Below are 26746 nucleotides of genomic sequence, written 5' to 3'. Positions count from 1 at the left end.
ATATTTGAGCCTACAGACTGGCATGGCGCACAGCCCGAAATTGACTATTCATTATTTTACTCCTAACAAGGGAAGAGAAAGATCAAAGTTGTACGTTGTCATAATTGGAAATAAACGTATTGACGCTGAGGCGTAGACTCCTTATGGATAACGAACGACAATTAAGTTCGTTCCCTAGCAACAGCAACGCCGTTAATTCAGCCATGATGTACAGCAAATTAAATGCCCGGGGTGAGGATCGAACTCACGACCTTAAGATTATGAGACTTACGCGCTACCTACTGCGCTACCGAGGCACGGTGCAAGTAACGTTACAGGAAACTTGGTAAGTCTCTCATATTAGAGATTAGACAGTTCGCGCTTTCTCAAGAATCTGTTGTGTTGCTACACGTGCTTTCCCTACTTGCTAGATTAAACTGCTGCCGCAGCTTTTTCAACGGAACGCAGCACTGCCTGAGGTTACAGTACATCGCCCTTGCGGCACCTGAACACAGCGGCCTGTTGGGACAGGCCGACGTCAGAGTTCAGAAATAGCATGCGACCGTTCAAGTACGGTCTATTGCGTGCTGCGTGTATGGTTCCTCTCACAGCGAATCCTGCTATACATTCCTGAGGCTGACGCAGCTCAGGCGAGGAATCGGCGCGGCAGCATTATAGCGAGAACAGCAGAACGATGCATCGGCCGGGAATCGAACCCGGGCCGTCCGCATGCTAAGCGAGCATTCACCAATTTTTTTTTTCTTCTCATTTCTTTCGTTGCATTTGTTGGGGGCGGACGTCCGATGGCGCCCGTTCAAGTTCATCGTTGACTCGGTCTTTTATTACAGAGGGCAGATAACTCTCAGACCGAACACGCTGAGCTATCGTGCCGGCAAGCCTTAAGATTATGAGACTTACGCGCTGCCTACTGCACTACTGAGGCACATGCCATTGAACCAGCGATGCTCGTCAAGCTGCCCGTGCTTCCCGAGCACTTTTCTGCAGGGGAAAGTGGGATTGCCACCCAGCGACGTCGGATACAACCGAAAAAAGTGCTACACACGCGGAGTGCTCCACTACACTGCCTTAAAACGAATGCTCATCTCTATCGTGTGAGTAACCTTGCGGCCGCGGCGACTAGTCTTGCCCAAAGACGCAGCGTGCGTGGAGGCGCTACCCGAATGCGTGTGGATGCACCCTCCTACCTCGAAAAGCGCCTGCAGCTACTATCACCGTGGGCCGCTGCTGGCGGGCAGGAAGCCGACACAGCGGGGCGTTGCGAGCAGCGGCTGTGCGGTGGTGGTGTAATGGTGAGCATAGTTGCCTTCCAAGCAGTTGATCCGGGATCGATTCCCGGCCACCGCAAGTGGCGCTAGTTTTTTTCGTATGAGTATGTGAGCCGCGTGCTGTTAAATGAAGGTTTTTTTCGTCGTAGCTCCACGCAGACCATCCTGTAGTATGTCCCGACTTGTCCCGACTTTGCTCGGCTGACGCGAAAGCTGACGCTTGGAATTCGCCCTTATCAAAAGGACAGGCACTATAAACGGCTGTGAGAGGCGAGGTGTGGAGAGGTACCAAAACGACAGGCAATCTGCGAAATTTTCTGCTCGTTGTTCTTAAACAAAAAAAGAAAAATCCGACGCAGTCGGTAGGACTCGAACCTACGCTCCCAGAGGGAATCTGATTTCTAGTCAGACGCCTTAACCACTCGGCCACGACTGCTCGTAACCCAAGTTTCCCAGGAATCGTGAAAAATCCAACCGGTCTGCGCAGAATGTTGACAGGAAACGAACTCCGTGCACTGATTACGGCAGGGCTACCATCGCTACGAGACGAGCCATTACGGAAACGTTAAAATCTCCGCCCGGACAGGGACTTGAACCCTGGACCCTTAGGTTAAAAGCCTAATGCTCTACCGACTGAGCTATCCGGGCTCACGCTCGTTGTGGACGGAGCGGCTGCAAGCAATGTAAATAACTGGAACGCGTTTGTAGGCGTACTACGGTAATTTCTGGCTTCTGGCGCAACTGGCGACTTCACCGACTTCCCACTGACGCTGGTAGCAGCCCAACAACGGACCAGTGCCTCTTCTCCCTTTATTCCGGTGCCGACAGTAATTGCATCATGTGCCTGTTTTCCCCGATTACGTTCGGTCGAAGCTTCGGAAGGTGGGCGACAAACGACAGTTCGAAGGCCAAAACATGGAGCGTTGTGTGCGCAAAAACTTCCGTTCCGGTACCGGGAATCGAACCAGGGCCTCCTGGGTGAAAGCCAGGTATCCTAGCCACTAGACCACACCGGATTTGCTCGATAAGCGTCAGGTTTTCTCCGTCTCCTCTCGTATTTCGTGCTGAATCTGGACTCAGTGCAGTTCTCCGTTTGCGAGCATATTTGAGCCTACAGACTGGCATGGCGCACAGCCCGAAATTGACTATTCATTATTTTACTCCTAACAAGGGAAGAGAAAGATCAAAGTTGTACGTTGTCATAATTGGAAATAAACGTATTGACGCTGAGGCGTAGACTCCTTATGGATAACGAACGACAATTAAGTTCGTTCCCTAGCAACAGCAACGCCGTTAATTCAGCCATGATGTACAGCAAATTAAATGCCCGGGGTGAGGATCGAACTCACGACCTTAAGATTATGAGACTTACGCGCTACCTACTGCGCTACCGAGGCACGGTGCAAGTAACGTTACAGGAAACTTGGTAAGTCTCTCATATTAGAGATTAGACAGTTCGCGCTTTCTCAAGAATCTGTTGTGTTGCTACACGTGCTTTCCCTACTTGCTAGATTAAACTGCTGCCGCAGCTTTTTCAACGGAACGCAGCACTGCCTGAGGTTACAGTACATCGCCCTTGCGGCACCTGAACACAGCGGCCTGTTGGGACAGGCCGACGTCAGAGTTCAGAAATAGCATGCGACCGTTCAAGTACGGTCTATTGCGTGCTGCGTGTATGGTTCCTCTCACAGCGAATCCTGCTATACATTCCTGAGGCTGACGCAGCTCAGGCGAGGAATCGGCGCGGCAGCATTATAGCGAGAACAGCAGAACGATGCATCGGCCGGGAATCGAACCCGGGCCGTCCGCATGCTAAGCGAGCATTCACCAATTTTTTTTTTCTTCTCATTTCTTTCGTTGCATTTGTTGGGGGCGGACGTCCGATGGCGCCCGTTCAAGTTCATCGTTGACTCGGTCTTTTATTACAGAGGGCAGATAACTCTCAGACCGAACACGCTGAGCTATCGTGCCGGCAAGCCTTAAGATTATGAGACTTACGCGCTGCCTACTGCACTACTGAGGCACATGCCATTGAACCAGCGATGCTCGTCAAGCTGCCCGTGCTTCCCGAGCACTTTTCTGCAGGGGAAAGTGGGATTGCCACCCAGCGACGTCGGATACAACCGAAAAAAGTGCTACACACGCGGAGTGCTCCACTACACTGCCTTAAAACGAATGCTCATCTCTATCGTGTGAGTAACCTTGCGGCCGCGGCGACTAGTCTTGCCCAAAGACGCAGCGTGCGTGGAGGCGCTACCCGAATGCGTGTGGATGCACCCTCCTACCTCGAAAAGCGCCTGCAGCTACTATCACCGTGGGCCGCTGCTGGCGGGCAGGAAGCCGACACAGCGGGGCGTTGCGAGCAGCGGCTGTGCGGTGGTGGTGTAATGGTGAGCATAGTTGCCTTCCAAGCAGTTGATCCGGGATCGATTCCCGGCCACCGCAAGTGGCGCTAGTTTTTTTCGTATGAGTATGTGAGCCGCGTGCTGTTAAATGAAGGTTTTTTTCGTCGTAGCTCCACGCAGACCATCCTGTAGTATGTCCCGACTTGTCCCGACTTTGCTCGGCTGACGCGAAAGCTGACGCTTGGAATTCGCCCTTATCAAAAGGACAGGCACTATAAACGGCTGTGAGAGGCGAGGTGTGGAGAGGTACCAAAACGACAGGCAATCTGCGAAATTTTCTGCTCGTTGTTCTTAAACAAAAAAAGAAAAATCCGACGCAGTCGGTAGGACTCGAACCTACGCTCCCAGAGGGAATCTGATTTCTAGTCAGACGCCTTAACCACTCGGCCACGACTGCTCGTAACCCAAGTTTCCCAGGAATCGTGAAAAATCCAACCGGTCTGCGCAGAATGTTGACAGGAAACGAACTCCGTGCACTGATTACGGCAGGGCTACCATCGCTACGAGACGAGCCATTACGGAAACGTTAAAATCTCCGCCCGGACAGGGACTTGAACCCTGGACCCTTAGGTTAAAAGCCTAATGCTCTACCGACTGAGCTATCCGGGCTCACGCTCGTTGTGGACGGAGCGGCTGCAAGCAATGTAAATAACTGGAACGCGTTTGTAGGCGTACTACGGTAATTTCTGGCTTCTGGCGCAACTGGCGACTTCACCGACTTCCCACTGACGCTGGTAGCAGCCCAACAACGGACCAGTGCCTCTTCTCCCTTTATTCCGGTGCCGACAGTAATTGCATCATGTGCCTGTTTTCCCCGATTACGTTCGGTCGAAGCTTCGGAAGGTGGGCGACAAACGACAGTTCGAAGGCCAAAACATGGAGCGTTGTGTGCGCAAAAACTTCCGTTCCGGTACCGGGAATCGAACCAGGGCCTCCTGGGTGAAAGCCAGGTATCCTAGCCACTAGACCACACCGGATTTGCTCGATAAGCGTCAGGTTTTCTCCGTCTCCTCTCGTATTTCGTGCTGAATCTGGACTCAGTGCAGTTCTCCGTTTGCGAGCATATTTGAGCCTACAGACTGGCATGGCGCACAGCCCGAAATTGACTATTCATTATTTTACTCCTAACAAGGGAAGAGAAAGATCAAAGTTGTACGTTGTCATAATTGGAAATAAACGTATTGACGCTGAGGCGTAGACTCCTTATGGATAACGAACGACAATTAAGTTCGTTCCCTAGCAACAGCAACGCCGTTAATTCAGCCATGATGTACAGCAAATTAAATGCCCGGGGTGAGGATCGAACTCACGACCTTAAGATTATGAGACTTACGCGCTACCTACTGCGCTACCGAGGCACGGTGCAAGTAACGTTACAGGAAACTTGGTAAGTCTCTCATATTAGAGATTAGACAGTTCGCGCTTTCTCAAGAATCTGTTGTGTTGCTACACGTGCTTTCCCTACTTGCTAGATTAAACTGCTGCCGCAGCTTTTTCAACGGAACGCAGCACTGCCTGAGGTTACAGTACATCGCCCTTGCGGCACCTGAACACAGCGGCCTGTTGGGACAGGCCGACGTCAGAGTTCAGAAATAGCATGCGACCGTTCAAGTACGGTCTATTGCGTGCTGCGTGTATGGTTCCTCTCACAGCGAATCCTGCTATACATTCCTGAGGCTGACGCAGCTCAGGCGAGGAATCGGCGCGGCAGCATTATAGCGAGAACAGCAGAACGATGCATCGGCCGGGAATCGAACCCGGGCCGTCCGCATGCTAAGCGAGCATTCACCAATTTTTTTTTTCTTCTCATTTCTTTCGTTGCATTTGTTGGGGGCGGACGTCCGATGGCGCCCGTTCAAGTTCATCGTTGACTCGGTCTTTTATTACAGAGGGCAGATAACTCTCAGACCGAACACGCTGAGCTATCGTGCCGGCAAGCCTTAAGATTATGAGACTTACGCGCTGCCTACTGCACTACTGAGGCACATGCCATTGAACCAGCGATGCTCGTCAAGCTGCCCGTGCTTCCCGAGCACTTTTCTGCAGGGGAAAGTGGGATTGCCACCCAGCGACGTCGGATACAACCGAAAAAAGTGCTACACACGCGGAGTGCTCCACTACACTGCCTTAAAACGAATGCTCATCTCTATCGTGTGAGTAACCTTGCGGCCGCGGCGACTAGTCTTGCCCAAAGACGCAGCGTGCGTGGAGGCGCTACCCGAATGCGTGTGGATGCACCCTCCTACCTCGAAAAGCGCCTGCAGCTACTATCACCGTGGGCCGCTGCTGGCGGGCAGGAAGCCGACACAGCGGGGCGTTGCGAGCAGCGGCTGTGCGGTGGTGGTGTAATGGTGAGCATAGTTGCCTTCCAAGCAGTTGATCCGGGATCGATTCCCGGCCACCGCAAGTGGCGCTAGTTTTTTTCGTATGAGTATGTGAGCCGCGTGCTGTTAAATGAAGGTTTTTTTCGTCGTAGCTCCACGCAGACCATCCTGTAGTATGTCCCGACTTGTCCCGACTTTGCTCGGCTGACGCGAAAGCTGACGCTTGGAATTCGCCCTTATCAAAAGGACAGGCACTATAAACGGCTGTGAGAGGCGAGGTGTGGAGAGGTACCAAAACGACAGGCAATCTGCGAAATTTTCTGCTCGTTGTTCTTAAACAAAAAAAGAAAAATCCGACGCAGTCGGTAGGACTCGAACCTACGCTCCCAGAGGGAATCTGATTTCTAGTCAGACGCCTTAACCACTCGGCCACGACTGCTCGTAACCCAAGTTTCCCAGGAATCGTGAAAAATCCAACCGGTCTGCGCAGAATGTTGACAGGAAACGAACTCCGTGCACTGATTACGGCAGGGCTACCATCGCTACGAGACGAGCCATTACGGAAACGTTAAAATCTCCGCCCGGACAGGGACTTGAACCCTGGACCCTTAGGTTAAAAGCCTAATGCTCTACCGACTGAGCTATCCGGGCTCACGCTCGTTGTGGACGGAGCGGCTGCAAGCAATGTAAATAACTGGAACGCGTTTGTAGGCGTACTACGGTAATTTCTGGCTTCTGGCGCAACTGGCGACTTCACCGACTTCCCACTGACGCTGGTAGCAGCCCAACAACGGACCAGTGCCTCTTCTCCCTTTATTCCGGTGCCGACAGTAATTGCATCATGTGCCTGTTTTCCCCGATTACGTTCGGTCGAAGCTTCGGAAGGTGGGCGACAAACGACAGTTCGAAGGCCAAAACATGGAGCGTTGTGTGCGCAAAAACTTCCGTTCCGGTACCGGGAATCGAACCAGGGCCTCCTGGGTGAAAGCCAGGTATCCTAGCCACTAGACCACACCGGATTTGCTCGATAAGCGTCAGGTTTTCTCCGTCTCCTCTCGTATTTCGTGCTGAATCTGGACTCAGTGCAGTTCTCCGTTTGCGAGCATATTTGAGCCTACAGACTGGCATGGCGCACAGCCCGAAATTGACTATTCATTATTTTACTCCTAACAAGGGAAGAGAAAGATCAAAGTTGTACGTTGTCATAATTGGAAATAAACGTATTGACGCTGAGGCGTAGACTCCTTATGGATAACGAACGACAATTAAGTTCGTTCCCTAGCAACAGCAACGCCGTTAATTCAGCCATGATGTACAGCAAATTAAATGCCCGGGGTGAGGATCGAACTCACGACCTTAAGATTATGAGACTTACGCGCTACCTACTGCGCTACCGAGGCACGGTGCAAGTAACGTTACAGGAAACTTGGTAAGTCTCTCATATTAGAGATTAGACAGTTCGCGCTTTCTCAAGAATCTGTTGTGTTGCTACACGTGCTTTCCCTACTTGCTAGATTAAACTGCTGCCGCAGCTTTTTCAACGGAACGCAGCACTGCCTGAGGTTACAGTACATCGCCCTTGCGGCACCTGAACACAGCGGCCTGTTGGGACAGGCCGACGTCAGAGTTCAGAAATAGCATGCGACCGTTCAAGTACGGTCTATTGCGTGCTGCGTGTATGGTTCCTCTCACAGCGAATCCTGCTATACATTCCTGAGGCTGACGCAGCTCAGGCGAGGAATCGGCGCGGCAGCATTATAGCGAGAACAGCAGAACGATGCATCGGCCGGGAATCGAACCCGGGCCGTCCGCATGCTAAGCGAGCATTCACCAATTTTTTTTTTCTTCTCATTTCTTTCGTTGCATTTGTTGGGGGCGGACGTCCGATGGCGCCCGTTCAAGTTCATCGTTGACTCGGTCTTTTATTACAGAGGGCAGATAACTCTCAGACCGAACACGCTGAGCTATCGTGCCGGCAAGCCTTAAGATTATGAGACTTACGCGCTGCCTACTGCACTACTGAGGCACATGCCATTGAACCAGCGATGCTCGTCAAGCTGCCCGTGCTTCCCGAGCACTTTTCTGCAGGGGAAAGTGGGATTGCCACCCAGCGACGTCGGATACAACCGAAAAAAGTGCTACACACGCGGAGTGCTCCACTACACTGCCTTAAAACGAATGCTCATCTCTATCGTGTGAGTAACCTTGCGGCCGCGGCGACTAGTCTTGCCCAAAGACGCAGCGTGCGTGGAGGCGCTACCCGAATGCGTGTGGATGCACCCTCCTACCTCGAAAAGCGCCTGCAGCTACTATCACCGTGGGCCGCTGCTGGCGGGCAGGAAGCCGACACAGCGGGGCGTTGCGAGCAGCGGCTGTGCGGTGGTGGTGTAATGGTGAGCATAGTTGCCTTCCAAGCAGTTGATCCGGGATCGATTCCCGGCCACCGCAAGTGGCGCTAGTTTTTTTCGTATGAGTATGTGAGCCGCGTGCTGTTAAATGAAGGTTTTTTTCGTCGTAGCTCCACGCAGACCATCCTGTAGTATGTCCCGACTTGTCCCGACTTTGCTCGGCTGACGCGAAAGCTGACGCTTGGAATTCGCCCTTATCAAAAGGACAGGCACTATAAACGGCTGTGAGAGGCGAGGTGTGGAGAGGTACCAAAACGACAGGCAATCTGCGAAATTTTCTGCTCGTTGTTCTTAAACAAAAATCCGACGCAGTCGGTAGGACTCGAACCTACGCTCCCAGAGGGAATCTGATTTCTAGTCAGACGCCTTAACCACTCGGCCACGACTGCTCGTAACCCAAGTTTCCCTGGAATCGTGAAAAATCCAACCGGTCTGCGCAGAATGTTGACAGGAAACGAACTCCGTGCACTGATTACGGCAGGGCTACCATCGCTACGAGACGAGCCATTACGGAAACGTTAAAATCTTCGCCCGGACAGGGACTTGAACCCTGGACCCTTAGGTTAAAAGCCTAATGCTCTACCGACTGAGCCATCCGGGCTCACGCTCGTTGTGGATGGAGCGGCTGCAAGCAATGTAAATAACTGGAACGCGTGTGTAGGCGTACTACGGTAATTTCTGGCTTCTGGCGCAACTGGCGACTTCACCGACTTCCCACTGACGCTGGTAGCAGCCCAACCACGGACCAGTGCCTCTTCTCCCTTTATTCCGGTGCCGACAGTAATTGCATCATGTGCCTGTTTTCCCCGATTACGTTCGGTCGAAGCTTCGGAAGGTGGGCGACAAACGACAGTTCGAAGGCCAAAACATGGAGCGTTGTGTGCGCAAAAACTTCCGTTCCGGTACCGGGAATCGAACCCGGGCCTCCTGGGTGAAAGCCAGGTATCCTAGCCACTAGACCACACCGGATTTGCTCGATAAGCGTGAGGTTTTCTCCGTCTCCTCTCGTATTTCGTGCTGAATCTGGACTCAGTGCAGTTCTCCGTTTGCGAGCATATTTGCGCCTACAGACTGGCATGGCGCACAGCCCGAAATTGACTATTCATTATTTTACTCCTAACAAGGGAGGAGAAAGATCAAAGTTGTACGTTGTCATAATTGGAAATAAACGTATTGACGCTGAGGCGTAGACTCCTTATGGATAACGAACGACAATTAAGTTCGTTCCCTAGCAACAGCAACGCCGTTAATTCAGCCATGATGTACAGCAAATTAAATGCCCCGGGTGAGGATCGAACTCACGACCTTAAGATTATGAGACTTACGCGCTACCTACTGCGCTACCGAGGCACGTTGCAAGTAACGTTACAGGAAACTTGGTAAGTCTCTCATATTAGAGATAGACAGTTCGCGCTTTCTCAAGAATCTGTTGTGTTGCTACACGTGCTTTCCCTACTTGCTAGATTAAACTGCTGCCGCAGTTTTTTCAACGGAACGCAGCACTGCCCGAGGTTACAGTACATCGCCCTTGCGGCACCTGAACACAGCGGCCTGTTGGGACAGGCCGACGTCAGAGTTCAGAAATAGCATACGACCGTTCAAGTACGGTCTATTGCGTGCTGCGTGTATGGTTCCTCTCACAGCGAATCCTGCTATACATTCCTGAGGCTGACGCAGCTCAGGCGAGGAATCGGCGCGGCAGCATTAGAGCGAGAACAGCAGAACGATGCATCGGCCGGGAATCGAACCCGGGCCGTCCGCATGCTAAGCGAGCATTCACCAATTTTTTTTTTTTTCTTCTCATTTCTTTCGTTGCATTTGTTGGGGGCGGACGTCCGATGGCGCCCGCGTTCAAGTTCATCGTTGACTCGGTCTTTTATTACAGAGGGCAGATAACTCTCAGACCGAACACGCTGAGCTATCGTGCCGGCAAGCCTTAAGATTATGAGACTTACGCGCTGCCTACTGCACTACTGAGGCACATGCCATTGAACCAGCGATGCTCGTCAAGCTGCCCGTGCTTCCCGAGCACTTTTCTGCAGGGGAAAGTGGGATTGCCACCCAGCGACGTCGGATACAACCGAAAAAAGTGCTACACACGCGGAGTGCTCCACTACACTGCCTTAAAACGAATGCTCATCTCTATCGTGTGAGTAACCTTGCGGCCGCGGCGACTAGTCTTGCCCAAAGACGCAGCGTGCGTGGAGGCGCTACCCGAATGCGTGTGGATGCACCCTCCTACCTCGAAAAGCGCCTGCAGCTACTATCACCGTGGGCCGCTGCTGGCGGGCAGGAAGCCGACACAGCGGGGCGTTGCGAGCAGCGGCTGTGCGGTGGTGGTGTAATGGTGAGCATAGTTGCCTTCCAAGCAGTTGATCCGGGTTCGATTCCCGGCCACCGCAAATGGCGCTAGTTTTTTTCGTATGAGTATGTGAGCCGGGTGCTGTTAAATGAAGGTTTTTTTCGTCGTAGCTCCACGCAGACCATCCTGTAGTATGTCCCGACTTGTCCCGACTTTGCTCGGCTGACGCGAAAGCTGACGCTTGGAATTCGCCCTTATCAAAAGGACAGGCACTATAAACGGCTGTGAGAGGCGAGGTGTGGAGAGGTACCAAAACGACAGGCAATCTGCGAAATTTTCTGCTCGTTGTTCTTAAACAAAAAAAAGAAAAATCCGACGCAGTCGGTAGGACTCGAACCTACGCTCCCAGAGGGAATCTGATTTCTAGTCAGACGCCTTAACCACTCGGCCACGACTGCTCGTAACCCAAGTTTCCCTGGAATCGTGAAAAATCCAACCGGTCTGCGCAGAATGTTGACAGGAAACGAACTCCGTGCACTGATTACGGCAGGGCTACCATCGCTACGAGACGAGCCATTACGGAAACGTTAAAATCTTCGCCCGGACAGGGACTTGAACCCTGGACCCTTAGGTTAAAAGCCTAATGCTCTACCGACTGAGCTATCCGGGCTCACGCTCGTTGTGGATGGAGCGGCTGCAAGCAATGTAAATAACTGGAACGCGTGTGTAGGCGTACTACGGTAATTTCTGGCTTCTGGCGCAACTGGCGACTTCACCGACTTCCCACTGACGCTGGTAGCAGCCCAACCACGGACCAGTGCCTCTTCTCCCTTTATTCCGGTGCCGACAGTAATTGCATCATGTGCCTGTTTTCCCCGATTACGTTCGGTCGAAGCTTCGGAAGGTGGGCGACAAACGACAGTTCGAAGGCCAAAACATGGAGCGTTGTGTGCGCAAAAACTTCCGTTCCGGTACCGGGAATCGAACCCGGGCCTCCTGGGTGAAAGCCAGGTATCCTAGCCACTAGACCACACCGGATTTGCTCGATAAGCGTGAGGTTTTCTCCGTCTCCTCTCGTATTTCGTGCTGAATCTGGACTCAGTGCAGTTCTCCGTTTGCGAGCATATTTGCGCCTACAGACTGGCATGGCGCACAGCCCGAAATTGACTATTCATTATTTTACTCCTAACAAGGGAGGAGAAAGATCAAAGTTGTACGTTGTCATAATTGGAAATAAACGTATTGACGCTGAGGCGTAGACTCCTTATGGATAACGAACGACAATTAAGTTCGTTCCCTAGCAACAGCAACGCCGTTAATTCAGCCATGATGTACAGCAAATTAAATGCCCCGGGTGAGGATCGAACTCACGACCTTAAGATTATGAGACTTACGCGCTACCTACTGCGCTACCGAGGCACGTTGCAAGTAACGTTACAGGAAACTTGGTAAGTCTCTCATATTAGAGATAGACAGTTCGCGCTTTCTCAAGAATCTGTTGTGTTGCTACACGTGCTTTCCCTACTTGCTAGATTAAACTGCTGCCGCAGTTTTTTCAACGGAACGCAGCACTGCCCGAGGTTACAGTACATCGCCCTTGCGGCACCTGAACACAGCGGCCTGTTGGGACAGGCCGACGTCAGAGTTCAGAAATAGCATACGACCGTTCAAGTACGGTCTATTGCGTGCTGCGTGTATGGTTCCTCTCACAGCGAATCCTGCTATACATTCCTGAGGCTGACGCAGCTCAGGCGAGGAATCGGCGCGGCAGCATTAGAGCGAGAACAGCAGAACGATGCATCGGCCGGGAATCGAACCCGGGCCGTCCGCATGCTAAGCGAGCATTCACCAATTTTTTTTTTTTCTTCTCATTTCTTTCGTTGCATTTGTTGGGGGCGGACGTCCGATGGCGCCCGTTCAAGTTCATCGTTGACTCGGTCTTTTATTACAGAGGGCAGATAACTCTCAGACCGAACACGCTGAGCTATCGTGCCGGCAAGCCTTAAGATTATGAGACTTACGCGCTGCCTACTGCACTACTGAGGCACATGCCATTGAACCAGCGATGCTCGTCAAGCTGCCCGTGCTTCCCGAGCACTTTTCTGCAGGGGAAAGTGGGATTGCCACCCAGCGACGTCGGATACAACCGAAAAAAGTGCTACACACGCGGAGTGCTCCACTACACTGCCTTAAAACGAATGCTCATCTCTATCGTGTGAGTAACCTTGCGGCCGCGGCGACTAGTCTTGCCCAAAGACGCAGCGTGCGTGGAGGCGCTACCCGAATGCGTGTGGATGCACCCTCCTACCTCGAAAAGCGCCTGCAGCTACTATCACCGTGGGCCGCTGCTGGCGGGCAGGAAGCCGACACAGCGGGGCGTTGCGAGCAGCGGCTGTGCGGTGGTGGTGTAATGGTGAGCATAGTTGCCTTCCAAGCAGTTGATCCGGGTTCGATTCCCGGCCACCGCAAATGGCGCTAGTTTTTTTCGTATGAGTATGTGAGCCGGGTGCTGTTAAATGAAGGTTTTTTTCGTCGTAGCTCCACGCAGACCATCCTGTAGTATGTCCCGACTTGTCCCGACTTTGCTCGGCTGACGCGAAAGCTGACGCTTGGAATTCGCCCTTATCAAAAGGACAGGCACTATAAACGGCTGTGAGAGGCGAGGTGTGGAGAGGTACCAAAACGACAGGCAATCTGCGAAATTTTCTGCTCGTTGTTCTTAAACAAAAAAAAGAAAAATCCGACGCAGTCGGTAGGACTCGAACCTACGCTCCCAGAGGGAATCTGATTTCTAGTCAGACGCCTTAACCACTCGGCCACGACTGCTCGTAACCCAAGTTTCCCTGGAATCGTGAAAAATCCAACCGGTCTGCGCAGAATGTTGACAGGAAACGAACTCCGTGCACTGATTACGGCAGGGCTACCATCGCTACGAGACGAGCCATTACGGAAACGTTAAAATCTTCGCCCGGACAGGGACTTGAACCCTGGACCCTTAGGTTAAAAGCCTAATGCTCTACCGACTGAGCCATCCGGGCTCACGCTCGTTGTGGATGGAGCGGCTGCAAGCAATGTAAATAACTGGAACGCGTGTGTAGGCGTACTACGGTAATTTCTGGCTTCTGGCGCAACTGGCGACTTCACCGACTTCCCACTGACGCTGGTAGCAGCCCAACCACGGACCAGTGCCTCTTCTCCCTTTATTCCGGTGCCGACAGTAATTGCATCATGTGCCTGTTTTCCCCGATTACGTTCGGTCGAAGCTTCGGAAGGTGGGCGACAAACGACAGTTCGAAGGCCAAAACATGGAGCGTTGTGTGCGCAAAAACTTCCGTTCCGGTACCGGGAATCGAACCCGGGCCTCCTGGGTGAAAGCCAGGTATCCTAGCCACTAGACCACACCGGATTTGCTCGATAAGCGTGAGGTTTTCTCCGTCTCCTCTCGTATTTCGTGCTGAATCTGGACTCAGTGCAGTTCTCCGTTTGCGAGCATATTTGCGCCTACAGACTGGCATGGCGCACAGCCCGAAATTGACTATTCATTATTTTACTCCTAACAAGGGAGGAGAAAGATCAAAGTTGTACGTTGTCATAATTGGAAATAAACGTATTGACGCTGAGGCGTAGACTCCTTATGGATAACGAACGACAATTAAGTTCGTTCCCTAGCAACAGCAACGCCGTTAATTCAGCCATGATGTACAGCAAATTAAATGCCCCGGGTGAGGATCGAACTCACGACCTTAAGATTATGAGACTTACGCGCTACCTACTGCGCTACCGAGGCACGTTGCAAGTAACGTTACAGGAAACTTGGTAAGTCTCTCATATTAGAGATAGACAGTTCGCGCTTTCTCAAGAATCTGTTGTGTTGCTACACGTGCTTTCCCTACTTGCTAGATTAAACTGCTGCCGCAGTTTTTTCAACGGAACGCAGCACTGCCCGAGGTTACAGTACATCGCCCTTGCGGCACCTGAACACAGCGGCCTGTTGGGACAGGCCGACGTCAGAGTTCAGAAATAGCATACGACCGTTCAAGTACGGTCTATTGCGTGCTGCGTGTATGGTTCCTCTCACAGCGAATCCTGCTATACATTCCTGAGGCTGACGCAGCTCAGGCGAGGAATCGGCGCGGCAGCATTAGAGCGAGAACAGCAGAACGATGCATCGGCCGGGAATCGAACCCGGGCCGTCCGCATGCTAAGCGAGCATTCACCAATTTTTTTTTTTTTCTTCTCATTTCTTTCGTTGCATTTGTTGGGGCGGACGTCCGATGGCGCCCGTTCAAGTTCATCGTTGACTCGGTCTTTTATTACAGAGGGCAGATAACTCTCAGACCGAACACGCTGAGCTATCGTGCCGGCAAGCCTTAAGATTATGAGACTTACGCGCTGCCTACTGCACTACTGAGGCACATGCCATTGAACCAGCGATGCTCGTCAAGCTGCCCGTGCTTCCCGAGCACTTTTCTGCAGGGGAAAGTGGGATTGCCACCCAGCGACGTCGGATACAACCGAAAAAAGTGCTACACACGCGGAGTGCTCCACTACACTGCCTTAAAACGAATGCTCATCTCTATCGTGTGAGTAACCTTGCGGCCGCGGCGACTAGTCTTGCCCAAAAGACGCAGCGTGCGTGGAGGCGCTACCCGAATGCGTGTGGATGCACCCTCCTACCTCGAAAAGCGCCTGCAGCTACTATCACCGTGGGCCGCTGCTGGCGGGCAGGAAGCCGACACAGCGGGGCGTTGCGAGCAGCGGCTGTGCGGTGGTGGTGTAATGGTGAGCATAGTTGCCTTCCAAGCAGTTGATCCGGGTTCGATTCCCGGCCACCGCAAATGGCGCTAGTTTTTTTCGTATGAGTATGTGAGCCGGGTGCTGTTAAATGAAGGTTTTTTCGTCGTAGCTCCACGCAGACCATCCTGTAGTATGTCCCGACTTGTCCCGACTTTGCTCGGCTGACGCGAAAGCTGACGCTTGGAATTCGCCCTTATCAAAAGGACAGGCACTATAAACGGCTGTGAGAGGCGAGGTGTGGAGAGGTACCAAAACGACAGGCAATCTGCGAAATTTTCTGCTCGTTGTTCTTAAACAAAAAAAAGAAAAATCCGACGCAGTCGGTAGGACTCGAACCTACGCTCCCAGAGGGAATCTGATTTCTAGTCAGACGCCTTAACCACTCGGCCACGACTGCTCGTAACCCAAGTTTCCCTGGAATCGTGAAAAATCCAACCGGTCTGCGCAGAATGTTGACAGGAAACGAACTCCGTGCACTGATTACGGCAGGGCTACCATCGCTACGAGACGAGCCATTACGGAAACGTTAAAATCTTCGCCCGGACAGGGACTTGAACCCTGGACCCTTAGGTTAAAAGCCTAATGCTCTACCGACTGAGCTATCCGGGCTCACGCTCGTTGTGGATGGAGCGGCTGCAAGCAATGTAAATAACTGGAACGCGTGTGTAGGCGTACTACGGTAATTTCTGGCTTCTGGCGCAACTGGCGACTTCACCGACTTCCCACTGACGCTGGTAGCAGCCCAACCACGGACCAGTGCCTCTTCTCCCTTTATTCCGGTGCCGACAGTAATTGCATCATGTGCCTGTTTTCCCCGATTACGTTCGGTCGAAGCTTCGGAAGGTGGGCGACAAACGACAGTTCGAAGGCCAAAACATGGAGCGTTGTGTGCGCAAAAACTTCCGTTCCGGTACCGGGAATCGAACCCGGGCCTCCTGGGTGAAAGCCAGGTATCCTAGCCACTAGACCACACCGGATTTGCTCGATAAGCGTGAGGTTTTCTCCGTCTCCTCTCGTATTTCGTGCTGAATCTGGACTCAGTGCAGTTCTCCGTTTGCGAGCATATTTGCGCCTACAGACTGGCATGGCGCACAGCCCGAAATTGACTATTCATTATTTTACTCCTAACAAGGGAGGAGAAAGATCAAAGTTGTACGTTGTCATAATTGGAAATAAACGTATTGACGCTGAGGCGTAGACTCCTTATGGATAACGAACGACAATTAAGTTCGTTCCCTAGCAACAGCAACGCCGTTAATTCAGCCATGATGTACAGCAAATTAAATGCCCCGGGTGAGGATCGAACTCACGACCTTAAGATTATGAGACTTACGCGCTACCTACTGCGCTACCGAGGCACGTTGCAAGTAACGTTACAGGAAACTTGGTAAGTCTCTCATATTAGAGATAGACAGTTCGCGCTTTCTCAAGAATCTGTTGTGTTGCTACACGTGCTTTCCCTACTTGCTAGATTAAACTGCTGCCGCAGTTTTTTCAACGGAACGCAGCACTGCCCGAGGTTACAGTACATCGCCCTTGCGGCACCTGAACACAGCGGCCTGTTGGGACAGGCCGACGTCAGAGTTCAGAAATAGCATACGACCGTTCAAGTACGGTCTATTGCGTGCTGCGTGTATGGTTCCTCTCACAGCGAATCCTGCTATACATTCTCTGAGGCTGACGCAGCTCAGGCGAGGAATCGGCGCGGCAGCATTAGAGCGAGAACAGCAGAACGATGCATCGGCCGGGAATCGAACCCGGGCCGTCCGCATGCTAAGCGAGCATTCACCAATTTTTTTTTTTTTCTTCTCATTTCTTTCGTTGCATTTGTTGGGGGCGGACGTCCGATGGCGCCCGTTCAAGTTCATCGTTGACTCGGTCTTTTATTACAGAGGGCAGATAACTCTCAGACCGAACACGCTGAGCTATCGTGCCGGCAAGCCTTAAGATTATGAGACTTACGCGCTGCCTACTGCACTACTGAGGCACATGCCATTGAACCAGCGATGCTCGTCAAGCTGCCCGTGCTTCCCGAGCACTTTTCTGCAGGGGAAAGTGGGATTGCCACCCAGCGACGTCGGATACAACCGAAAAAAGTGCTACACACGCGGAGTGCTCCACTACACTGCCTTAAAACGAATGCTCATCTCTATCGTGTGAGTAACCTTGCGGCCGCGGCGACTAGTCTTGCCCAAAGACGCAGCGTGCGTGGAGGCGCTACCCGAATGCGTGTGGATGCACCCTCCTACCTCGAAAAGCGCCTGCAGCTACTATCACCGTGGGCCGCTGCTGGCGGGCAGGAAGCCGACACAGCGGGGCGTTGCGAGCAGCGGCTGTGCGGTGGTGGTGTAATGGTGAGCATAGTTGCCTTCCAAGCAGTTGATCCGGGTTCGATTCCCGGCCACCGCAAATGGCGCTAGTTTTTTTCGTATGAGTATGTGAGCCGGGTGCTGTTAAATGAAGGTTTTTTTCGTCGTAGCTCCACGCAGACCATCCTGTAGTATGTCCCGACTTGTCCCGACTTTGCTCGGCTGACGCGAAAGCTGACGCTTGGAATTCGCCCTTATCAAAAGGACAGGCACTATAAACGGCTGTGAGAGGCGAGGTGTGGAGAGGTACCAAAACGACAGGCAATCTGCGAAATTTTCTGCTCGTTGTTCTTAACAAAAAAAAGAAAAATCCGACGCAGTCGGTAGGACTCGAACCTACGCTCCCAGAGGGAATCTGATTTCTAGTCAGACGCCTTAACCACTCGGCCACGACTGCTCGTAACCCAAGTTTCCCTGGAATCGTGAAAAATCCAACCGGTCTGCGCAGAATGTTGACAGGAAACGAACTCCGTGCACTGATTACGGCAGGGCTACCATCGCTACGAGACGAGCCATTACGGAAACGTTAAAATCTTCGCCCGGACAGGGACTTGAACCCTGGACCCTTAGGTTAAAAGCCTAATGCTCTACCGACTGAGCCATCCGGGCTCACGCTCGTTGTGGATGGAGCGGCTGCAAGCAATGTAAATAACTGGAACGCGTGTGTAGGCGTACTACGGTAATTTCTGGCTTCTGGCGCAACTGGCGACTTCACCGACTTCCCACTGACGCTGGTAGCAGCCCAACCACGGACCAGTGCCTCTTCTCCCTTTATTCCGGTGCCGACAGTAATTGCATCATGTGCCTGTTTTCCCCGATTACGTTCGGTCGAAGCTTCGGAAGGTGGGCGACAAACGACAGTTCGAAGGCCAAAACATGGAGCGTTGTGTGCGCAAAAACTTCCGTTCCGGTACCGGGAATCGAACCCGGGCCTCCTGGGTGAAAGCCAGGTATCCTAGCCACTAGACCACACCGGATTTGCTCGATAAGCGTGAGGTTTTCTCCGTCTCCTCTCGTATTTCGTGCTGAATCTGGACTCAGTGCAGTTCTCCGTTTGCGAGCATATTTGCGCCTACAGACTGGCATGGCGCACAGCCCGAAATTGACTATTCATTATTTTACTCCTAACAAGGGAGGAGAAAGATCAAAGTTGTACGTTGTCATAATTGGAAATAAACGTATTGACGCTGAGGCGTAGACTCCTTATGGATAACGAACGACAATTAAGTTCGTTCCCTAGCAACAGCAACGCCGTTAATTCAGCCATGATGTACAGCAAATTAAATGCCCCGGGTGAGGATCGAACTCACGACCTTAAGATTATGAGACTTACGCGCTACCTACTGCGCTACCGAGGCACGTTGCAAGTAACGTTACAGGAAACTTGGTAAGTCTCTCATATTAGAGATAGACAGTTCGCGCTTTCTCAAGAATCTGTTGTGTTGCTACACGTGCTTTCCCTACTTGCTAGATTAAACTGCTGCCGCAGTTTTTTCAACGGAACGCAGCACTGCCCGAGGTTACAGTACATCGCCCTTGCGGCACCTGAACACAGCGGCCTGTTGGGACAGGCCGACGTCAGAGTTCAGAAATAGCATACGACCGTTCAAGTACGGTCTATTGCGTGCTGCGTGTATGGTTCCTCTCACAGCGAATCCTGCTATACATTCCTGAGGCTGACGCAGCTCAGGCGAGGAATCGGCGCGGCAGCATTAGAGCGAGAACAGCAGAACGATGCATCGGCCGGGAATCGAACCCGGGCCGTCCGCATGCTAAGCGAGCATTCACCAATTTTTTTTTTTTTCTTCTCATTTCTTTCGTTGCATTTGTTGGGGGCGGACGTCCGATGGCGCCCGTTCAAGTTCATCGTTGACTCGGTCTTTTATTACAGAGGGCAGATAACTCTCAGACCGAACACGCTGAGCTATCGTGCCGGCAAGCCTTAAGATTATGAGACTTACGCGCTGCCTACTGCACTACTGAGGCACATGCCATTGAACCAGCGATGCTCGTCAAGCTGCCCGTGCTTCCCGAGCACTTTTCTGCAGGGGAAAGTGGGATTGCCACCCAGCGACGTCGGATACAACCGAAAAAAGTGCTACACACGCGGAGTGCTCCACTACACTGCCTTAAAACGAATGCTCATCTCTATCGTGTGAGTAACCTTGCGGCCGCGGCGACTAGTCTTGCCCAAAGACGCAGCGTGCGTGGAGGCGCTACCCGAATGCGTGTGGATGCACCCTCCTACCTCGAAAAGCGCCTGCAGCTACTATCACCGTGGGCCGCTGCTGGCGGGCAGGAAGCCGACACAGCGGGGCGTTGCGAGCAGCGGCTGTGCGGTGGTGGTGTAATGGTGAGCATAGTTGCCTTCCAAGCAGTTGATCCGGGTTCGATTCCCGGCCACCGCAAATGGCGCTAGTTTTTTTCGTATGAGTATGTGAGCCGGGTGCTGTTAAATGAAGGTTTTTTTCGTCGTAGCTCCACGCAGACCATCCTGTAGTATGTCCCGACTTGTCCCGACTTTGCTCGGCTGACGCGAAAGCTGACGCTTGGAATTCGCCCTTATCAAAAGGACAGGCACTATAAACGGCTGTGAGAGGCGAGGTGTGGAGAGGTACCAAAACGACAGGCAATCTGCGAAATTTTCTGCTCGTTGTTCTTAAACAAAAAAAAGAAAAATCCGACGCAGTCGGTAGGACTCGAACCTACGCTCCCAGAGGGAATCTGATTTCTAGTCAGACGCCTTAACCACTCGGCCACGACTGCTCGTAACCCAAGTTTCCCTGGAATCGTGAAAAATCCAACCGGTCTGCGCAGAATGTTGACAGGAAACGAACTCCGTGCACTGATTACGGCAGGGGCTACCATCGCTACGAGACGAGCCATTACGGAAACGTTAAAATCTTCGCCCGGACAGGGACTTGAACCCTGGACCCTTAGGTTAAAAGCCTAATGCTCTACCGACTGAGCCATCCGGGCTCACGCTCGTTGTGGATGGAGCGGCTGCAAGCAATGTAAATAACTGGAACGCGTGTGTAGGCGTACTACGGTAATTTCTGGCTTCTGGCGCAACTGGCGACTTCACCGACTTCCCACTGACGCTGGTAGCAGCCCAACCACGGACCAGTGCCTCTTCTCCCTTTATTCCGGTGCCGACAGTAATTGCATCATGTGCCTGTTTTCCCCGAATTACGTTCGGTCGAAGCTTCGGAAGGTGGGCGACAAACGACAGTTCGAAGGCCAAAACATGGAGCGTTGTGTGCGCAAAAACTTCCGTTCCGGTACCGGGAATCGAACCCGGGCCTCCTGGGTGAAAGCCAGGTATCCTAGCCACTAGACCACACCGGATTTGCTCGATAAGCGTGAGGTTTTCTCCGTCTCCTCTCGTATTTCGTGCTGAATCTGGACTCAGTGCAGTTCTCCGTTTGCGAGCATATTTGCGCCTACAGACTGGCATGGCGCACAGCCCGAAATTGACTATTCATTATTTTACTCCTAACAAGGGAGGAGAAAGATCAAAGTTGTACGTTGTCATAATTGGAAATAAACGTATTGACGCTGAGGCGTAGACTCCTTATGGATAACGAACGACAATTAAGTTCGTTCCCTAGCAACAGCAACGCCGTTAATTCAGCCATGATGTACAGCAAATTAAATGCCCCGGGTGAGGATCGAACTCACGACCTTAAGATTATGAGACTTACGCGCTACCTACTGCGCTACCGAGGCACGTTGCAAGTAACGTTACAGGAAACTTGGTAAGTCTCTCATATTAGAGATAGACAGTTCGCGCTTTCTCAAGAATCTGTTGTGTTGCTACACGTGCTTTCCCTACTTGCTAGATTAAACTGCTGCCGCAGTTTTTTCAACGGAACGCAGCACTGCCCGAGGTTACAGTACATCGCCCTTGCGGCACCTGAACACAGCGGCCTGTTGGGACAGGCCGACGTCAGAGTTCAGAAATAGCATACGACCGTTCAAGTACGGTCTATTGCGTGCTGCGTGTATGGTTCCTCTCACAGCGAATCCTGCTATACATTCCTGAGGCTGACGCAGCTCAGGCGAGGAATCGGCGCGGCAGCATTAGAGCGAGAACAGCAGAACGATGCATCGGCCGGGAATCGAACCCGGGCCGTCCGCATGCTAAGCGAGCATTCACCAATTTTTTTTTTTTTCTTCTCATTTCTTTCGTTGCATTTGTTGGGGGCGGACGTCCGATGGCGCCCGTTCAAGTTCATCGTTGACTCGGTCTTTTATTACAGAGGGCAGATAACTCTCAGACCGAACACGCTGAGCTATCGTGCCGGCAAGCCTTAAGATTATGAGACTTACGCGCTGCCTACTGCACTACTGAGGCACATGCCATTGAACCAGCGATGCTCGTCAAGCTGCCCGTGCTTCCCGAGCACTTTTCTGCAGGGGAAAGTGGGATTGCCACCCAGCGACGTCGGATACAACCGAAAAAAGTGCTACACACGCGGAGTGCTCCACTACACTGCCTTAAAACGAATGCTCATCTCTATCGTGTGAGTAACCTTGCGGCCGCGGCGACTAGTCTTGCCCAAAGACGCAGCGTGCGTGGAGGCGCTACCCGAATGCGTGTGGATGCACCCTCCTACCTCGAAAAGCGCCTGCAGCTACTATCACCGTGGGCCGCTGCTGGCGGGCAGGAAGCCGACACAGCGGGGCGTTGCGAGCAGCGGCTGTGCGGTGGTGGTGTAATGGTGAGCATAGTTGCCTTCCAAGCAGTTGATCCGGGTTCGATTCCCGGCCACCGCAAATGGCGCTAGTTTTTTTCGTATGAGTATGTGAGCCGGGTGCTGTTAAATGAAGGTTTTTTTCGTCGTAGCTCCACGCAGACCATCCTGTAGTATGTCCCGACTTGTCCCGACTTTGCTCGGCTGACGCGAAAGCTGACGCTTGGAATTCGCCCTTATCAAAAGGACAGGCACTATAAACGGCTGTGAGAGGCGAGGTGTGGAGAGGTACCAAAACGACAGGCAATCTGCGAAATTTTCTGCTCGTTGTTCTTAAACAAAAAAAAGAAAAATCCGACGCAGTCGGTAGGACTCGAACCTACGCTCCCAGAGGGAATCTGATTTCTAGTCAGACGCCTTAACCACTCGGCCACGACTGCTCGTAACCCAAGTTTCCCTGGAATCGTGAAAAATCCAACCGGTCTGCGCAGAATGTTGACAGGAAACGAACTCCGTGCACTGATTACGGCAGGGCTACCATCGCTACGAGACGAGCCATTACGGAAACGTTAAAATCTTCGCCCGGACAGGGACTTGAACCCTGGACCCTTAGGTTAAAAGCCTAATGCTCTACCGACTGAGCTATCCGGGCTCACGCTCGTTGTGGATGGAGCGGCTGCAAGCAATGTAAATAACTGGAACGCGTGTGTAGGCGTACTACGGTAATTTCTGGCTTCTGGCGCAACTGGCGACTTCACCGACTTCCCACTGACGCTGGTAGCAGCCCAACCACGGACCAGTGCCTCTTCTCCCTTTATTCCGGTGCCGACAGTAATTGCATCATGTGCCTGTTTTCCCCGATTACGTTCGGTCGAAGCTTCGGAAGGTGGGCGACAAACGACAGTTCGAAGGCCAAAACATGGAGCGTTGTGTGCGCAAAAACTTCCGTTCCGGTACCGGGAATCGAACCCGGGCCTCCTGGGTGAAAGCCAGGTATCCTAGCCACTAGACCACACCGGATTTGCTCGATAAGCGTGAGGTTTTCTCCGTCTCCTCTCGTATTTCGTGCTGAATCTGGACTCAGTGCAGTTCTCCGTTTGCGAGCATATTTGCGCCTACAGACTGGCATGGCGCACAGCCCGAAATTGACTATTCATTATTTTACTCCTAACAAGGGAGGAGAAAGATCAAAGTTGTACGTTGTCATAATTGGAAATAAACGTATTGACGCTGAGGCGTAGACTCCTTATGGATAACGAACGACAATTAAGTTCGTTCCCTAGCAACAGCAACGCCGTTAATTCAGCCATGATGTACAGCAAATTAAATGCCCCGGGTGAGGATCGAACTCACGACCTTAAGATTATGAGACTTACGCGCTACCTACTGCGCTACCGAGGCACGTTGCAAGTAACGTTACAGGAAACTTGGTAAGTCTCTCATATTAGAGATAGACAGTTCGCGCTTTCTCAAGAATCTGTTGTGTTGCTACACGTGCTTTCCCTACTTGCTAGATTAAACTGCTGCCGCAGTTTTTTCAACGGAACGCAGCACTGCCCGAGGTTACAGTACATCGCCCTTGCGGCACCTGAACACAGCGGCCTGTTGGGACAGGCCGACGTCAGAGTTCAGAAATAGCATACGACCGTTCAAGTACGGTCTATTGCGTGCTGCGTGTATGGTTCCTCTCACAGCGAATCCTGCTATACATTCCTGAGGCTGACGCAGCTCAGGCGAGGAATCGGCGCGGCAGCATTAGAGCGAGAACAGCAGAACGATGCATCGGCCGGGAATCGAACCCGGGCCGTCCGCATGCTAAGCGAGCATTCACCAATTTTTTTTTTTTTCTTCTCATTTCTTTCGTTGCATTTGTTGGGGGCGGACGTCCGATGGCGCCCGTTCAAGTTCATCGTTGACTCGGTCTTTTATTACAGAGGGCAGATAACTCTCAGACCGAACACGCTGAGCTATCGTGCCGGCAAGCCTTAAGATTATGAGACTTACGCGCTGCCTACTGCACTACTGAGGCACATGCCATTGAACCAGCGATGCTCGTCAAGCTGCCCGTGCTTCCCGAGCACTTTTCTGCAGGGGAAAGTGGGATTGCCACCCAGCGACGTCGGATACAACCGAAAAAAGTGCTACACACGCGGAGTGCTCCACTACACTGCCCTTAAAACGAATGCTCATCTCTATCGTGTGAGTAACCTTGCGGCCGCGGCGACTAGTCTTGCCCAAAGACGCAGCGTGCGTGGAGGCGCTACCCGAATGCGTGTGGATGCACCCTCCTACCTCGAAAAGCGCCTGCAGCTACTATCACCGTGGGCCGCTGCTGGCGGGCAGGAAGCCGACACAGCGGGGCGTTGCGAGCAGCGGCTGTGCGGTGGTGGTGTAATGGTGAGCATAGTTGCCTTCCAAGCAGTTGATCCGGGTTCGATTCCCGGCCACCGCAAATGGCGCTAGTTTTTTTCGTATGAGTATGTGAGCCGGGTGCTGTTAAATGAAGGTTTTTTTCGTCGTAGCTCCACGCAGACCATCCTGTAGTATGTCCCGACTTGTCCCGACTTTGCTCGGCTGACGCGAAAGCTGACGCTTGGAATTCGCCCTTATCAAAAGGACAGGCACTATAAACGGCTGTGAGAGGCGAGGTGTGGAGAGGTACCAAAACGACAGGCAATCTGCGAAATTTTCTGCTCGTTGTTCTTAAACAAAAAAAAGAAAAATCCGACGCAGTCGGTAGGACTCGAACCTACGCTCCCAGAGGGAATCTGATTTCTAGTCAGACGCCTTAACCACTCGGCCACGACTGCTCGTAACCCAAGTTTCCCTGGAATCGTGAAAAATCCAACCGGTCTGCGCAGAATGTTGACAGGAAACGAACTCCGTGCACTGATTACGGCAGGGCTACCATCGCTACGAGACGAGCCATTACGGAAACGTTAAAATCTTCGCCCGGACAGGGACTTGAACCCTGGACCCTTAGGTTAAAAGCCTAATGCTCTACCGACTGAGCTATCCGGGCTCACGCTCGTTGTGGATGGAGCGGCTGCAAGCAATGTAAATAACTGGAACGCGTGTGTAGGCGTACTACGGTAATTTCTGGCTTCTGGCGCAACTGGCGACTTCACCGACTTCCCACTGACGCTGGTAGCAGCCCAACCACGGACCAGTGCCTCTTCTCCCTTTATTCCGGTGCCGACAGTAATTGCATCATGTGCCTGTTTTCCCCGATTACGTTCGGTCGAAGCTTCGGAAGGTGGGCGACAAACGACAGTTCGAAGGCCAAAACATGGAGCGTTGTGTGCGCAAAAACTTCCGTTCCGGTACCGGGAATCGAACCCGGGCCTCCTGGGTGAAAGCCAGGTATCCTAGCCACTAGACCACACCGGATTTGCTCGATAAGCGTGAGGTTTTCTCCGTCTCCTCTCGTATTTCGTGCTGAATCTGGACTCAGTGCAGTTCTCCGTTTGCGAGCATATTTGCGCCTACAGACTGGCATGGCGCACAGCCCGAAATTGACTATTCATTATTTTACTCCTAACAAGGGAGGAGAAAGATCAAAGTTGTACGTTGTCATAATTGGAAATAAACGTATTGACGCTGAGGCGTAGACTCCTTATGGATAACGAACGACAATTAAGTTCGTTCCCTAGCAACAGCAACGCCGTTAATTCAGCCATGATGTACAGCAAATTAAATGCCCCGGGTGAGGATCGAACTCACGACCTTAAGATTATGAGACTTACGCGCTACCTACTGCGCTACCGAGGCACGTTGCAAGTAACGTTACAGGAAACTTGGTAAGTCTCTCATATTAGAGATAGACAGTTCGCGCTTTCTCAAGAATCTGTTGTGTTGCTACACGTGCTTTCCCTACTTGCTAGATTAAACTGCTGCCGCAGTTTTTTCAACGGAACGCAGCACTGCCCGAGGTTACAGTACATCGCCCTTGCGGCACCTGAACACAGCGGCCTGTTGGGACAGGCCGACGTCAGAGTTCAGAAATAGCATACGACCGTTCAAGTACGGTCTATTGCGTGCTGCGTGTATGGTTCCTCTCACAGCGAATCCTGCTATACATTCCTGAGGCTGACGCAGCTCAGGCGAGGAATCGGCGCGGCAGCATTAGAGCGAGAACAGCAGAACGATGCATCGGCCGGGAATCGAACCCGGGCCGTC

The 26746-nt window shown here is 52.3% G+C and overlaps 56 non-coding genes across 56 annotated transcripts; 11 read left to right on the top strand and 45 right to left on the bottom strand.

The window, feature by feature from the left end:
• Nucleotides 1-223: 223 nt before the first annotated feature.
• Trnam-cau lies at nucleotides 224-296 on the bottom strand. Its single transcript has one exon. It is a non-coding gene; the product is annotated as a tRNA-Met (tRNA).
• Nucleotides 297-1272: 976 nt separating this feature from the next.
• On the top strand, nucleotides 1273-1344 carry Trnag-ucc. Its single transcript has one exon. It is a non-coding gene; the product is annotated as a tRNA-Gly (tRNA).
• Nucleotides 1345-1619: 275 nt separating this feature from the next.
• Trnas-aga lies at nucleotides 1620-1701 on the bottom strand. Its single transcript has one exon. It is a non-coding gene; the product is annotated as a tRNA-Ser (tRNA).
• Nucleotides 1702-1840: 139 nt separating this feature from the next.
• On the bottom strand, nucleotides 1841-1913 carry Trnak-uuu. Its single transcript has one exon. It is a non-coding gene; the product is annotated as a tRNA-Lys (tRNA).
• Nucleotides 1914-2209: 296 nt separating this feature from the next.
• Trnae-uuc lies at nucleotides 2210-2281 on the bottom strand. The gene has a single exon. It is a non-coding gene; the product is annotated as a tRNA-Glu (tRNA).
• Nucleotides 2282-2589: 308 nt separating this feature from the next.
• Nucleotides 2590-2662, bottom strand: Trnam-cau. Its single transcript has one exon. It is a non-coding gene; the product is annotated as a tRNA-Met (tRNA).
• A 976-nt stretch (nucleotides 2663-3638) lies between these two features.
• Nucleotides 3639-3710, top strand: Trnag-ucc. Its single transcript has one exon. It is a non-coding gene; the product is annotated as a tRNA-Gly (tRNA).
• Nucleotides 3711-3985: 275 nt separating this feature from the next.
• Nucleotides 3986-4067, bottom strand: Trnas-aga. Its single transcript has one exon. It is a non-coding gene; the product is annotated as a tRNA-Ser (tRNA).
• A 139-nt stretch (nucleotides 4068-4206) lies between these two features.
• Nucleotides 4207-4279, bottom strand: Trnak-uuu. The gene has a single exon. It is a non-coding gene; the product is annotated as a tRNA-Lys (tRNA).
• Nucleotides 4280-4575: 296 nt separating this feature from the next.
• Trnae-uuc lies at nucleotides 4576-4647 on the bottom strand. The gene has a single exon. It is a non-coding gene; the product is annotated as a tRNA-Glu (tRNA).
• Nucleotides 4648-4955: 308 nt separating this feature from the next.
• On the bottom strand, nucleotides 4956-5028 carry Trnam-cau. Its single transcript has one exon. It is a non-coding gene; the product is annotated as a tRNA-Met (tRNA).
• A 976-nt stretch (nucleotides 5029-6004) lies between these two features.
• Nucleotides 6005-6076, top strand: Trnag-ucc. Its single transcript has one exon. It is a non-coding gene; the product is annotated as a tRNA-Gly (tRNA).
• A 275-nt stretch (nucleotides 6077-6351) lies between these two features.
• Nucleotides 6352-6433, bottom strand: Trnas-aga. The gene has a single exon. It is a non-coding gene; the product is annotated as a tRNA-Ser (tRNA).
• Nucleotides 6434-6572: 139 nt separating this feature from the next.
• On the bottom strand, nucleotides 6573-6645 carry Trnak-uuu. The gene has a single exon. It is a non-coding gene; the product is annotated as a tRNA-Lys (tRNA).
• A 296-nt stretch (nucleotides 6646-6941) lies between these two features.
• On the bottom strand, nucleotides 6942-7013 carry Trnae-uuc. The gene has a single exon. It is a non-coding gene; the product is annotated as a tRNA-Glu (tRNA).
• Nucleotides 7014-7321: 308 nt separating this feature from the next.
• On the bottom strand, nucleotides 7322-7394 carry Trnam-cau. The gene has a single exon. It is a non-coding gene; the product is annotated as a tRNA-Met (tRNA).
• Nucleotides 7395-8370: 976 nt separating this feature from the next.
• Nucleotides 8371-8442, top strand: Trnag-ucc. The gene has a single exon. It is a non-coding gene; the product is annotated as a tRNA-Gly (tRNA).
• A 267-nt stretch (nucleotides 8443-8709) lies between these two features.
• On the bottom strand, nucleotides 8710-8791 carry Trnas-aga. The gene has a single exon. It is a non-coding gene; the product is annotated as a tRNA-Ser (tRNA).
• A 139-nt stretch (nucleotides 8792-8930) lies between these two features.
• Trnak-uuu lies at nucleotides 8931-9003 on the bottom strand. The gene has a single exon. It is a non-coding gene; the product is annotated as a tRNA-Lys (tRNA).
• Nucleotides 9004-9299: 296 nt separating this feature from the next.
• On the bottom strand, nucleotides 9300-9371 carry Trnae-uuc. Its single transcript has one exon. It is a non-coding gene; the product is annotated as a tRNA-Glu (tRNA).
• A 308-nt stretch (nucleotides 9372-9679) lies between these two features.
• Trnam-cau lies at nucleotides 9680-9752 on the bottom strand. Its single transcript has one exon. It is a non-coding gene; the product is annotated as a tRNA-Met (tRNA).
• Nucleotides 9753-10732: 980 nt separating this feature from the next.
• On the top strand, nucleotides 10733-10804 carry Trnag-ucc. Its single transcript has one exon. It is a non-coding gene; the product is annotated as a tRNA-Gly (tRNA).
• Nucleotides 10805-11080: 276 nt separating this feature from the next.
• On the bottom strand, nucleotides 11081-11162 carry Trnas-aga. Its single transcript has one exon. It is a non-coding gene; the product is annotated as a tRNA-Ser (tRNA).
• A 139-nt stretch (nucleotides 11163-11301) lies between these two features.
• Nucleotides 11302-11374, bottom strand: Trnak-uuu. The gene has a single exon. It is a non-coding gene; the product is annotated as a tRNA-Lys (tRNA).
• Nucleotides 11375-11670: 296 nt separating this feature from the next.
• Nucleotides 11671-11742, bottom strand: Trnae-uuc. The gene has a single exon. It is a non-coding gene; the product is annotated as a tRNA-Glu (tRNA).
• Nucleotides 11743-12050: 308 nt separating this feature from the next.
• Trnam-cau lies at nucleotides 12051-12123 on the bottom strand. The gene has a single exon. It is a non-coding gene; the product is annotated as a tRNA-Met (tRNA).
• Nucleotides 12124-13100: 977 nt separating this feature from the next.
• Trnag-ucc lies at nucleotides 13101-13172 on the top strand. The gene has a single exon. It is a non-coding gene; the product is annotated as a tRNA-Gly (tRNA).
• Nucleotides 13173-13448: 276 nt separating this feature from the next.
• Nucleotides 13449-13530, bottom strand: Trnas-aga. The gene has a single exon. It is a non-coding gene; the product is annotated as a tRNA-Ser (tRNA).
• Nucleotides 13531-13669: 139 nt separating this feature from the next.
• On the bottom strand, nucleotides 13670-13742 carry Trnak-uuu. The gene has a single exon. It is a non-coding gene; the product is annotated as a tRNA-Lys (tRNA).
• Nucleotides 13743-14038: 296 nt separating this feature from the next.
• Nucleotides 14039-14110, bottom strand: Trnae-uuc. Its single transcript has one exon. It is a non-coding gene; the product is annotated as a tRNA-Glu (tRNA).
• A 308-nt stretch (nucleotides 14111-14418) lies between these two features.
• Trnam-cau lies at nucleotides 14419-14491 on the bottom strand. Its single transcript has one exon. It is a non-coding gene; the product is annotated as a tRNA-Met (tRNA).
• A 978-nt stretch (nucleotides 14492-15469) lies between these two features.
• Trnag-ucc lies at nucleotides 15470-15541 on the top strand. Its single transcript has one exon. It is a non-coding gene; the product is annotated as a tRNA-Gly (tRNA).
• A 275-nt stretch (nucleotides 15542-15816) lies between these two features.
• Nucleotides 15817-15898, bottom strand: Trnas-aga. The gene has a single exon. It is a non-coding gene; the product is annotated as a tRNA-Ser (tRNA).
• A 139-nt stretch (nucleotides 15899-16037) lies between these two features.
• Trnak-uuu lies at nucleotides 16038-16110 on the bottom strand. The gene has a single exon. It is a non-coding gene; the product is annotated as a tRNA-Lys (tRNA).
• Nucleotides 16111-16406: 296 nt separating this feature from the next.
• On the bottom strand, nucleotides 16407-16478 carry Trnae-uuc. Its single transcript has one exon. It is a non-coding gene; the product is annotated as a tRNA-Glu (tRNA).
• A 308-nt stretch (nucleotides 16479-16786) lies between these two features.
• Nucleotides 16787-16859, bottom strand: Trnam-cau. Its single transcript has one exon. It is a non-coding gene; the product is annotated as a tRNA-Met (tRNA).
• A 979-nt stretch (nucleotides 16860-17838) lies between these two features.
• Nucleotides 17839-17910, top strand: Trnag-ucc. The gene has a single exon. It is a non-coding gene; the product is annotated as a tRNA-Gly (tRNA).
• Nucleotides 17911-18185: 275 nt separating this feature from the next.
• Trnas-aga lies at nucleotides 18186-18267 on the bottom strand. The gene has a single exon. It is a non-coding gene; the product is annotated as a tRNA-Ser (tRNA).
• Nucleotides 18268-18406: 139 nt separating this feature from the next.
• Nucleotides 18407-18479, bottom strand: Trnak-uuu. The gene has a single exon. It is a non-coding gene; the product is annotated as a tRNA-Lys (tRNA).
• Nucleotides 18480-18775: 296 nt separating this feature from the next.
• Nucleotides 18776-18847, bottom strand: Trnae-uuc. The gene has a single exon. It is a non-coding gene; the product is annotated as a tRNA-Glu (tRNA).
• Nucleotides 18848-19155: 308 nt separating this feature from the next.
• Trnam-cau lies at nucleotides 19156-19228 on the bottom strand. The gene has a single exon. It is a non-coding gene; the product is annotated as a tRNA-Met (tRNA).
• Nucleotides 19229-20206: 978 nt separating this feature from the next.
• Trnag-ucc lies at nucleotides 20207-20278 on the top strand. Its single transcript has one exon. It is a non-coding gene; the product is annotated as a tRNA-Gly (tRNA).
• Nucleotides 20279-20554: 276 nt separating this feature from the next.
• On the bottom strand, nucleotides 20555-20636 carry Trnas-aga. The gene has a single exon. It is a non-coding gene; the product is annotated as a tRNA-Ser (tRNA).
• A 140-nt stretch (nucleotides 20637-20776) lies between these two features.
• On the bottom strand, nucleotides 20777-20849 carry Trnak-uuu. The gene has a single exon. It is a non-coding gene; the product is annotated as a tRNA-Lys (tRNA).
• A 297-nt stretch (nucleotides 20850-21146) lies between these two features.
• On the bottom strand, nucleotides 21147-21218 carry Trnae-uuc. The gene has a single exon. It is a non-coding gene; the product is annotated as a tRNA-Glu (tRNA).
• Nucleotides 21219-21526: 308 nt separating this feature from the next.
• Nucleotides 21527-21599, bottom strand: Trnam-cau. Its single transcript has one exon. It is a non-coding gene; the product is annotated as a tRNA-Met (tRNA).
• A 978-nt stretch (nucleotides 21600-22577) lies between these two features.
• Trnag-ucc lies at nucleotides 22578-22649 on the top strand. The gene has a single exon. It is a non-coding gene; the product is annotated as a tRNA-Gly (tRNA).
• Nucleotides 22650-22925: 276 nt separating this feature from the next.
• Trnas-aga lies at nucleotides 22926-23007 on the bottom strand. The gene has a single exon. It is a non-coding gene; the product is annotated as a tRNA-Ser (tRNA).
• Nucleotides 23008-23146: 139 nt separating this feature from the next.
• Trnak-uuu lies at nucleotides 23147-23219 on the bottom strand. The gene has a single exon. It is a non-coding gene; the product is annotated as a tRNA-Lys (tRNA).
• Nucleotides 23220-23515: 296 nt separating this feature from the next.
• Nucleotides 23516-23587, bottom strand: Trnae-uuc. Its single transcript has one exon. It is a non-coding gene; the product is annotated as a tRNA-Glu (tRNA).
• A 308-nt stretch (nucleotides 23588-23895) lies between these two features.
• Nucleotides 23896-23968, bottom strand: Trnam-cau. Its single transcript has one exon. It is a non-coding gene; the product is annotated as a tRNA-Met (tRNA).
• Nucleotides 23969-24947: 979 nt separating this feature from the next.
• Trnag-ucc lies at nucleotides 24948-25019 on the top strand. The gene has a single exon. It is a non-coding gene; the product is annotated as a tRNA-Gly (tRNA).
• Nucleotides 25020-25295: 276 nt separating this feature from the next.
• On the bottom strand, nucleotides 25296-25377 carry Trnas-aga. Its single transcript has one exon. It is a non-coding gene; the product is annotated as a tRNA-Ser (tRNA).
• Nucleotides 25378-25516: 139 nt separating this feature from the next.
• Trnak-uuu lies at nucleotides 25517-25589 on the bottom strand. The gene has a single exon. It is a non-coding gene; the product is annotated as a tRNA-Lys (tRNA).
• A 296-nt stretch (nucleotides 25590-25885) lies between these two features.
• Nucleotides 25886-25957, bottom strand: Trnae-uuc. The gene has a single exon. It is a non-coding gene; the product is annotated as a tRNA-Glu (tRNA).
• Nucleotides 25958-26265: 308 nt separating this feature from the next.
• On the bottom strand, nucleotides 26266-26338 carry Trnam-cau. Its single transcript has one exon. It is a non-coding gene; the product is annotated as a tRNA-Met (tRNA).
• Between the last annotated feature and the right edge of the window lie 408 nt (nucleotides 26339-26746).

The sequence above is a fragment of the Schistocerca piceifrons genome, unplaced genomic scaffold (assembly GCF_021461385.2).
Source record: "Schistocerca piceifrons isolate TAMUIC-IGC-003096 unplaced genomic scaffold, iqSchPice1.1 HiC_scaffold_1363, whole genome shotgun sequence".
In the NCBI taxonomy this organism is placed as follows: Eukaryota; Metazoa; Arthropoda; class Insecta; order Orthoptera; family Acrididae; genus Schistocerca; species Schistocerca piceifrons.
Note: the sequence above shows the minus strand (reverse complement) of the source record. Positions and strands in the feature narration are given on the sequence as shown.